Source organism: Papaver somniferum, chromosome 4, assembly GCF_003573695.1.
Source record: "Papaver somniferum cultivar HN1 chromosome 4, ASM357369v1, whole genome shotgun sequence".
In the NCBI taxonomy this organism is placed as follows: Eukaryota; Viridiplantae; Streptophyta; class Magnoliopsida; order Ranunculales; family Papaveraceae; genus Papaver; species Papaver somniferum.
Window position 1 is genome coordinate 250950 of NC_039361.1, and position 9051 is coordinate 260000.

At 44.6% G+C, this 9051-nt stretch overlaps 1 pseudogene; it reads right to left on the reverse strand.

Moving 5' to 3' along the window:
* Positions 1 to 700: 700 nt before the first annotated feature.
* On the reverse strand, positions 701 to 8832 carry LOC113274460 (annotated as a pseudogene).
* Between the last annotated feature and the right edge of the window lie 219 nt (positions 8833 to 9051).

Below are 9051 nucleotides of genomic sequence, written 5' to 3' on the forward strand. Positions count from 1 at the left end.
TCTATCAGCCGAATCCATCTGAGCTTTAACTGCAGTCCATTCATGTGCTACTGCAACAGCTCAACACCACCAGTTTCATGAGACATACATTCCCTTCTTCACAGCCATCATACCAACATTCCCCATTACCATTTCACGTCACTTCATTCATCTTGCTTCCAAATGTCCTAACATACAACTAGGTTCGCAGGCCATTCATTGTATTGCGGCATCTCCATCACCAACTGCAATCCCATTTTTATCTCAAGACTCAGTTTCAGCCATATTCATTTCAACTAAGAAAAAATACAAGAAAGATAAGCTGTAACTAATTCCATGCTCAAGTAGCCAAAATTGAGATGAACAGCCAACGAGAATAGCAATATCAAGATTATGAAATTTTTTACTTGAATAGAGTAACAAGTCACCTAGATATCATTCAGAAATGTGTAAGAGATTTCCTACATTGTAATAAGCGAAACAGATAGAGGTATAAAAGATGTCAACATCTTGAAATTTAGAAAGAAAGAGGAAGAACAAATCAAGGGTGTCATTTTCCCACACAAACTGTTACATATTAGCTTGCAATGGTAAACAAGCCAATACATCGTATCTAAGCCAAATCAACCGTCCCATAGAATATAGACATTTCATTTTAAGTAAAAGCAACTGCATTGGAGGGAAAAGTCCAATGCCCAGGGTTCAGAAATCATCATATTATTTAAAAAGATCGGCTTCTAATGACATCAAGATCCATCTCAGTAGAATCAGTTGCTTGCAACTCTACCTGAATTCCGTCAAGCTCTCTCTTGAACCTCTCCTATGAACTCGCGTAAATCATCTTGGTCCTCACCCTTGTGGTATCATGAGACCTTCAAAACAGAATAATGAGACAAAGGTTACTCACAGTTCTAACCCTGACCAGAATTCCTATCATACAACAAAAAACACAGTTGCAAAAGTTATCAATAGATGAAGAAAACCTTTCTCTTTTGGCAATTCTCATAGATTTCAGCTGACTCGCCAAGCTTCTCCAGAATAATTTGCTTTTGCTTATCCTTCTCTTCAATTTTGTACACAACAAAACGGAAAGTCCTTTTTTCCTTCAATTCCAAAAACCTTTGTTTGCAATCATCGTGCACATCAATTCCCGACGCTGCATTAGCCTAATACAAAAAATTCAATCCACAATTAAAAATCAATACCAATCCACTATACCCACATACCAAAATCAATACGAATCCAAATACAGGACCAACAAGAATCAATACCGAATACAAATTCCAACCTCCTCTCCCATTCTTCTCCATATCTTCCTCTTTCTCTTCCTCCTCTTTGATTTCAAATTCACTTTCCTGCTCATATTCAGAAGAACCAGGTTGCTGTGCTTGTTGTTTCATCCTCTCCCATTCTTTTCCATCACCCCTGATTACTTTAATTTTCTTAAAATCCTCCTCTGAGATTCACAGCAAACCCTAATACAATTTCTGCCATTAACGACCATTACCATCTTCATCACTGCCAACATCAACTATCGATCACTTCTAGGGTTCGGTTATGGGAATTGGGATGAGGTTCTAGATTGAGAAGAAGATTTTGATGAATCGAGAACTTATAGAGATGGAAGAATTGAGTTATGTGATAAAGATTTGAAGGAAACTTGAGTTAGGGCCGCCGTTGATTGTTACCGAGAAAAAATTTGGTTTTGTGTAACTTGAATCAGTGATGGGGTTGATTAGAATTTGGTTCAGATCTGGATTTGATGAGCTGCTACTATTGAATGTTGCGGATGAGAGAAAGGGGGAGTTAAAGAGAGAGATTGAGAACATTGGCGCCGACCAAGGGGATTACGAGAAAAGGAATCGTGTTCTCTCGTTGAGAAAAGTAGTACAGAATGCTTCAAAATCATGTCAGTGGAAAAGCTGTTTGAACGTCGTGAAAAATCACTGTTGCAGTTCAGTTGATAGCAACTGCTGCATCCCAGTTTGATCATAATAGTTGCAGTCCAGCTGATCGCAGCAGCTGCTGACCAGTTAGTCGCAGTTACTGCAGTCCAGTTGATCGCAACAGCTGTAGTCCAGATTCGTAATTCGAGATTTGCTGAAGCTATTACCTTATGAAACCACTAAAATTGCATCACTACAAAGCCTGATGAAAATGATTCCAGGACGTTCGGTCCGCGGCAAAAGATGGGGTAAAAACATCGTCAAAATTGTTGCTGGATATTCGATCCGCAACATGGCTGGGTCCAGTTTTGATTTCAATCACTGCAGTGCAGCTGATCGCAGCTGCTGCAGTCCAGTTAATCATTGTTACTGCAGTCCAGTTGATCGCAACTGCTGCAGTCCAGCTTCGCAGTCGGAAGCCACCAAAGCTGACTTTCTGCAAAAATCGCTAAAACTGTTGGCAGGATGTTCGATCTCCAGTATGTAGCAGTCCAAAGTTCGAAAAAATTAGTTCCCCGATAACATAACAGCAGCATATTTGAGTTCGTAATTTGTCGAAATCACCACCACCATGCCCGAGTTCCAAGTCCGTACTTACCTGCACCAACTGCATATACAACAGATATGAGAGGGGAAAACCCTAAGGAAGATCCCCAGGAAAACATCTCAAAAAATTTCCAGAAAGGGCTACAAAAATGTAGCAGAACGGTGCTGGAAAGTCCATGAGAAACGGCAACAGTCCTCAGAACCGTTGTTAACAGTCCAAGGAAAAAGAAGAAAACAAGAAACTGTTGCAGAAAAGTTTGTGGAAACAGTAACGGTAACAGAAAACTGTTGCTGAAAATTCAAAAAAAAATCGTTGCAAGAAGCTTTGAAGGAAAACACAACAGTTGAGAAAATCTGTCACAAAAGGTTCGAAGGCAAAGATCACAGTTTTAAGAAAGCGTCGCGGAAAGTAAAATAAAAAAAACCGACCGACAGAGCCGGCTGGTCGAGGCCGGCGGACAGGGTCGGCGGGTCAAGGCCGGCGGCACATCACCCACGTCAGGGGTCCCATTCACCCGCGTCAACTTATCATCACCCACGTCAGGGTCTCCGTAACCCACGTTAAATAGACACCGCGTCAGCATGCCACGTCACCCGAATGGATCAGCCTACACCCTCCACGTCAGCGCAATCGCCACGTCAGCAATTTTAGTCGATCGTGAGACACCACGTCAACGTAAACGAGACAATCAGAGGGTGCCACGTCACCCGGACTGCACAGTCAGCGAGTAATGCTCGATCACGTTACCATAACTTCATCATGACATCACACAGAGAATATTCGTTTACTGTTAGTAACGCCGTTAGAATATGCTCGGAATATTCCGTTGTCTATGTCAGCATGACCCCAGCACGACGTCATCATCGTCAGCAACGTCGGCGTCTTCATCTTCTCCGGCTACGTCACCGGGGTTGCAGCAGCAGGTCGCCGGGATCTTCATCTTCCCAGGCGACGATAGCGGAGTTGAAGCGGCCACAGCCGGTATCCACCTCCATCGATCCCGTGCAGCAGCAGCTGTCCAGCCGCATCCGTCCGGCAGCATCCCTGTTATGGTGTAGCACGAAGCAATTTAAGACCATAGTCCTGTTTCGGTGTGGCACGGAGTAACTTAATAGCGTAGTCCCGATTCAGTGTACCTCGTCGTAACTTAATATGGTATCCCTGATTTGGTGTAGCACGGCGCAGTTTAAATCCATAGCCCCGTATATATACACCCCACTCTGTTACACTTGAAGATGTTTCAGCCCAGCTGAGCCGATCTACACAACTCAGCCGAGTTAACTCGCTGGCTGAGCCGAGCCAATGGCTCACATGATCTTTCTTCCCCCACACTATTTTACCTAGTGGATTTATACGCCCCAGTTGGGCTTGGTCTTAAAATTTTGTTTGCTCGATATCTTCTTCATCCCACGTCCAAATTGGATGATTTTTGGCTCGTTGTGATCGTAGTTCGATATCCTACAACATGAATGCAAAATTTATACAATTCGAGGAGAATATTTTTGGAGAAACTACATCATCAACATCTTTGGAGCAAGGTGCTCACCGGGCAAAGTCATTAAAAAATGGGTCACATCTTCGACATGTTAATACCGCGCCGTCAACCGGGTGCCATGCTAACTAACTTCTTGCCATAAAAGTTTGCACATTAGCAACTTTCCATCATATCAGTAGAAGTTGCGCCACATCAGCTACTTCCGCCCTACAACAATCTATTTCTCGACTTATTCCACATGCAAATTTGTTTGTTCAATAACTTTTTCATCGTAAGTCCGAATTGAGCGATTTTCGGCTCGTTACAATCGCATGTCAATTTCCAACAACATGAGGGTGCGATTACAACGTCTAAAGAAAAATTATTTTTGAGATTGGAGCAGCGACATGGAAGAGGGGCGCATTTTAAATCACCATATGAAGTCATAACGAAATCCTCACAGATTGATGTTGTGTCGATTTAAGTCCACGACATGGAATGTCCGTACTTGTTGTGTAGATTTTTAAATCCCAAGACACTTATGTTCGATGGTGATCATAACTACTACAGTCCAGTTGATCGAGCTGTTGTAGTCCAGTCCCTCGGAAAATACTGCATTCCAGTTGATCGAATTGCCGCAATCCTTTTTCGTATAATTACTACAATCCAGTGATCGAACTATTGTAGTCCTCAAGACTGTTTCAGTACAGTTTTCCTCAGAACTGCTTCAGTCTAATATGATCGAACTTCTATAGTTCCATGACAACTGTCTTCAATCCAGTTTTAATTCAACTGGTGAATTCTAGTCCAGCAGACAAATCTAGTTGTTGAGTCAAGCCGAGACGCTGAAGTAACTACACTAGTCATCATCGCTGGAAAACATCAACATATCCAATGGACATCATAACCACCTCATACACAGAGTCGTAATACCACATCTCATAAGGTATTATACAATTTACATATTTTTGCATCATTTCATATAATCATACATACTTTTGTTCACTAGGACACCTGCAATGTGGCGAGCGTTTTCATGTGCCAAGGCATGCGAAGATGCACACATCTCAATTCTGTGTGAATCTGGAATAGTGGGATTTCCCCCCTGCGCGAATTCCAGATAGCAGCAAATCTTTCAACATCATTCCATGCGCGAGAAAGATGGAACAAGGCTGTGCACCCTTGTGCGAGCATTGAGCAGCATGACGATCACTGTCTTATGGGGGCGAGTTGCATATCACTTCAACATGGATGACCATCACTTGGAGGCGAGATATGTAACACCTCATGGTCCCAAAATAACTCTTTTTGGGCGAGATGCGTAACACTCCATACGCTTGGGGGCGAGCTACATAACATCTAAATGCAATGCAAAATTCAGCTTCTGAAAATCGAGACAAAAGGTAACCCAAACTTCTTAATCCTCCAACGAGTTACAGGATTAAGAGGGGGCGAGCATACACCCTAATATTTTGATGCAATTATTGCAATCAATAATGTTAAACTGCTACAGTTAAGTTGATCAAACTGTTGTAATAAAGTTCCTAAGCAACTGTTGCACTCAGTTGGACGCAACTGATGCAGTCCAGTTTTGCTCATCAATCCTGTACTCAGTTGGACGCAACTGATGCAGTCTGGTTTTATTTGTAACTGTTACACTCAGGTTTATCGAACTGTCTTAATCTATTTCCTCAGCAACTGTTGCAGTCTAGCTGATCGAAGCTACTGCAATCCAATAATGATCGTTGCTGCTGCAGTCCAGCTGATCAAAGCTGCTGCAGTCCAGCTTTGTTCGTTGCTGCTACATTTCAGCTGATCGAAGCTTCTGCAGTCCAGCTATGTTCGCGAGTTCCTGCAGTTCAGCTGATCGCAACTACTGCAGCTATGTTTGCAGCCCCTGAAGTCCAGTTGATCGCAGCTGCTGCAGTGCGGCTTAGCTCGTCGTCCCTGCTGCATTCCAGCTGATCGCAGCTGCTGCAGTCCAGCTATGTTCGCAGCTTCTGCAGTCCAGCTGATCACAGCTCCTGCAGTGCAGCTTTGCTCGTCGCTGCTGCATTCCAGCTGATCAAAGCTGCTGCAGTCCAGCTATGTTCGCGATTCCTGCAGTCCAGCTGATCGCAGCTGCTGCAGCTATGTTCGGAGCCCCTGCAGTCCAGCTGATCGCAGCTGCTGCAGTGCGGCTTTGCTCGTCGCTGCTGCATTTCAGCTGATCGAAGCTGTTGCAGTCCAGCTATGTTCGCGATTCCTGCAGTCCAGCTGATCGCAGCTGCTTCAGCTATGTTCGCAGCCCCTGCAGTCCATTTGATCGCAGCTGCTGCAGTGCGGCTTTGTTCGTCGCTGCTGCATTCCAGCTGATCGCAGCTGCTGCAGTCCAGTTATGTTCGCAGCTCCTGCAGTCCAGCTGATCGCAGCTGCTGCAGTGCAGCTTTGCTCGTCGCTGCTGCATTTCAGCTGATCGAAGCTGCTGCAGTTCAGCTATGTTCTTGATTCCTGCAGTCCGGTTGATCGCAGCTGCTGCAGCTATGTTCGCAGCCCCTGCAGTCCAACTGATCGTAGATGCTGCAGTGCGGATTTGCTCGTCACTGCTGCATTCCAACTGATCGCAGCTTCTGTAGTCCATCTATGTTCGCAGCTTCTGTAGTCCAGCTGATCGCAGCTTCTGCAGTGCAGCTTTGCTCGTCGCTGCTGCATTTCAGCTGATCGAAGCTGCTGCAGTTCATCTATGTTCGCGATTCCTGCAGTCCAGCTGATCGCAGCTGCTGCAGCTATGTTCGCAGCCCCTACAGTCCAGCTGATCGCAGATGCTGCAGTGCGACTTTGCTTGTCGCTTCTGTATTCCAGCTGATCGCAGCTGCTATAGTCCAGCTATGTTCGCGGCTCCTGCAGTCCAGCTGATCGCAGCTGTTGCAGTGCAGCTTTGCTCGTCGCTGCTGCATTCCAGCTGATCGCAGCTGCTGCAGTCCATCTAAGTTTGGAGCTCCTGCAGTCCAGCTGATCGCAGCTGCTGCAGTCCATCTTTGCTCGTCGCTGCTGCATTCCAGCGGATCGCATCTGCTGCAGTCCAGCTATGTTCGCAGCTCCTGCAGTCCAGCTGATCGCAGCTGCCGCAGTGCAGCTTTGCTCGTCGCTGCTGCATTCCAGCTGATCAAAGCTACTGCAGTCCATCTATGTTCGCGATTCCTGCAGTCCAGCTGATCGCAGCTGCTGCAGACCAGCTTTGCTCGAATACTGTTACCACCCAGTTTTTCTTATTACTGCATAGGACAATTTTTTGTGGCCGTCGCAGTACCTCAATCAGGACAATTCAGTTCCGCAGCAACTATTGTGATCTAGTCGACATCGCTGCTGCTATCCTGATTCATGTAACTATTAAAGAATATAAGGATTGATGTTACATCCAGTAACATAGCCAAGACCATTCGAGGTCCGACAACACACAAAGTCTGTTATCATCTCAACTACTAAACGGTCACACCCCTTCTCTACGAAACTTCCATAGTTCAGTTTTACATCAGCAGTTACAGCTCACTTCAACACCACTCCTGTCCAGCATCATGCTTCTGTTGCAGTCCAGTTCAGGCTTCAGTCCTGTTTTTGCATACGACAATAGTTCATACTCAACCATTTCCCGCGATCTTCCACTCGCAATAGCATCACTTGGGGGCGACTTGATTACGATTTCCTCAATCGCCGAAAGCAGTTTTCTTTGCTCATCAACAACAGTAATTTACTCTTGGGGGTGTCTTGATTTCCGCAAACAACAAGGGAATTTTTCCAATCACCTCAACATCAAAAATTCACACTTGGGGGCGAGTTTTGCCATTGACTAAGGAAAACGAAATTTTGTTAACCCCCAACGAGTTGGAGGTTAAGAGGGGGCGATGTTTGTACCATAAGTAAAAATGCCACATAATGGGCCAAATTGGTACTTGAATCATCTTTTGGCCCTCATCCAAGCCCGCTAACCAGTCAACCAAAGCAGCCCACCAGCCTTCCCAATATTACATAAATTCAATGACCGGTCAATGGTCAAAGTCAACGCATGGTCAATGGTCAAAGTCAACAACCGATCAATGGTCAAAGTCAACAACCGGTCAACGGTCCAATTCAACCATCAGCCAATGTCAAGGTCGTGTTGCCGATGGTGCTGCCATGCAGTTTCCATCCATGTTGCCAGTTGTGCCACCAACCAGTTTCCAGCCAGGTTGCCAGATATGCTGTCAGCCAGATTCCATTCAGTATGCCCGCCCAGCTCATCCTGTCATGTCATCCAGTGAATCTAGTCAGCTAGCCCATTATGCATGTCAGCTAGTGAGTCCATCATGCAGAATTGAACAAGAGGGGAGTTTCATGGGGTTTCATGTAGAATTGAAGATGGTGGCATGCAGTATTAATTCCAGCAGTTTCATGCAGAATTGAAGATGCAGGCATGCAGTATTAATTCCAGTAGTTTCATGCAGAATTGAAGAGGGAGGCATGAATGAGAAGTTAATGTCATTTAAGTTTATATTGAAATTATGTATACAATTGTATAAATAGTGAGGAGCAGAAATCAAATGGGGGATAGCCAATATAGAAAAAAGGAGACATTGTAATACAAATATCAATAAAATATTACTCCCCAAGGGGATTCGTCCGTGGATGTAAGCAAACCATGTCGAACCACATAAAATTCGAGTCTCTCATCTTTATGCATGTTTCATGTTTTAACCCTGTTTTCATCAACAACACCAAAATCATCGTGTTTCGTACTCGGAAATATTTCTGGGTGAAAACAGTAGTCATTCAACAAAATGTGGATGCTTTCACTACCCTTCATATAGGTTTAACACCAATCAATTCAGGGGTTGTCGACAAACTGACTTGGAAATTAACTTACAGACCATGGGGATTTTACCACACAATCTTTACAGAAAGTGCTACAACAAAATCAATGAGAAAGCTCAGGTAAGGGGGATAATGAATTCCCGTGGAAAAAATTACGGGGAGTTAAAAAGGTGGCTCTAAAAACAAAAACATTCACATGGAGGGCCATCCAGAATGGTTTGGCTGTCGCCGAAAAGATTGACAGGAACGTAGATAGTGTTCCCACTAAATGTATGTTG